This window comes from Eulemur rufifrons, chromosome 17 (assembly GCF_041146395.1).
Source record: "Eulemur rufifrons isolate Redbay chromosome 17, OSU_ERuf_1, whole genome shotgun sequence".
NCBI lineage: Eukaryota > Metazoa > Chordata > Mammalia > Primates > Lemuridae > Eulemur > Eulemur rufifrons.
Genome location: NC_090999.1, coordinates 49,657,065 through 49,659,167, shown reverse-complemented (window position 1 = coordinate 49,659,167; position 2,103 = coordinate 49,657,065). Strand labels below are relative to the sequence as shown.

The window sequence follows — 2,103 nt, the reverse complement described above, 5'->3', positions numbered from 1 at the left end:
AATAAAAACATGAAGCTATTTACTAGTCTTTAAATTAGAAATGAGCTTAGATGCAGGTGAATAATATATCAGACTTTTTCTCTTCTTCGTCCACTTTGCATTTCAGTGACTACAAAAAGGTATAAAGACCAAGTAAAGACTGGTAAATAATGAATCAAAGGTGTTTAGAAATCCATTAAACAACATACTGAATATTTTAGCAGTTTTAATTATGCATTATTACATACTCCTTTGTTTTTTTTTATACATCTCTATATGATCTTGCAGACTGATAACTGTAAGAGAATGGAGAGAGGGAATAGCAATGCATACCAGATGCTGTAACAAAAAGCACTTGTGTAAATATCCAATAGAATATTAATGAACCAAACTAATGAAAAAAAAATCTCTATCTCTCCACTGGATGTGAATAGACAGGACTTGAGACTTGGCAGTCCTAGGTTAGTGATAATCACAGAAGCACATCAATGAAAGAGACCGCTAAAGTCAGGGTCCTGTTTTCTGTTTGATTAATAATGAATATTTATTGAACATCCCCCAGCAAGGCTACAAGTAAACCATCTAAGCCAAATGAGTTTCTATAGTGCTCTTATATGGCTCCACTTAACACAAAGAATCCCTTAGTATATGGAAAGAACCTGGGTTGTTAAGCCAGACAGGTATAAATCCATTAGATAAAGCTCTGTGACCTTGAACAAGTAACATAGGCTCTCTGAGCTTTAGCTTTTTCATTTCTAAAATGCTGATTCACCATATTGTTAAAATGTCCAGACTGGTCAAAGCAATCTACAGATTCAATGCAATTCCTATCAAAATACTAATGTCATTTTTCACAGAATTAGAAAAAAATGATCCTAAAATTCATATGGAACCACAAAAGAGCCTGAATAGCCAAAGCAATCCTAAGCAAAAAGAACAAAACTAGCTCTTCCGGTCCCAGGCTCTTCAGCAGCCGCGGGTTATGATGTAGACATGGCCAAGTCCAAGAACCACACCACACACAACCAGTCCCAAAAGTGGCACAGAAATGGCATCAAGAAACCCCGATCACAAAGATATGAATCTCTTAAGGGGGTGGACCCCAAGTTCCTGAGGAACATGCGCTTTGCCAAGAAGCACAACAAGGAGGGCCTGAAGAAGATGCAGGCCAACAACGCCAAGGCCATGAGTGCATGTGCTGAAGCTATCAAGGCCCTCGTAAAGCCCAAGGAGGTTAAGGCTAAGATCCCAAAGGGCATGAGCCGCAAGCTCAGTCGACTTGCCTACATTGCCCACCCTAAGCTTGGGAAGCGTGCTCGTGCTCGCATTGCCAAGGGTCTCAGGCTCTGCCGGCCAAAGGCCAAGGATCAAACCAAGGCCCAGTCTAAGACCCAGTCCAAGGCCCAGTCCAAGGTCCAATCTGCGGCTTCAGCTGCAGCACCAGCTTCAGTTCCAGCTCCAGCTCAGGCTCCCAAAGGTGCCCAGGCCCCTGCAAAGGCTTCAGAGTAGAGGCCTCTGTCTGCCAACATGAGGACAGAATGACTGGTGTGACCCTTGGGCTGCTGTCTGCATGGGGCTGGGGTCCTCCTGTACTATTTGTACGAATAAACCTGAGGCAGGATCTGAAAAAAAAAAAAAAAGAAAGAAAGAACAAAACTAGAGACATCACATTACCTAACTTCAAATTAAAGGATGTAGTAACCAAAACAGCATGGTACTGACATAAAAGTAGACACATAGATAAAAGGAAAAGAATAGAGAATCCAGAAATAAAACCATACATCTACAACTACAACCAACTGATCTTTGACAAAACAGACAAAAACATACACTGGGGAAAGGAGACACTATTCAATAAATGGTGCTGGGAAAATTGGATCACCATATGCAGAAGAATGAAACTGGATCCCTGTCTCTCACCATATACAAAAACTACCTCAAGATAGATTAAAGGCTTAAATGTGAGACTTGAACCCATAAAAATTCTAGGAGAAAACTTGGGAAAAACTCTTCTGGACGTTGGCCTAGGCAAAGAATTTATGACTAAGACCCCAAAAGCAAATGCTATAAAAACAAATATAAACAAATGGGACTTAATTAAACTAAAAATTATCTATACAATAT

The 2,103-nt window shown here is 40.3% G+C and overlaps 1 pseudogene; it reads left to right on the top strand.

Moving 5' to 3' along the window:
- The first annotated feature begins 942 nt into the window (after window positions 1-942).
- LOC138398195 (large ribosomal subunit protein eL29 pseudogene) lies at window positions 943-1,586 on the top strand (annotated as a pseudogene).
- The last annotated feature ends 517 nt before the right edge of the window (window positions 1,587-2,103 follow it).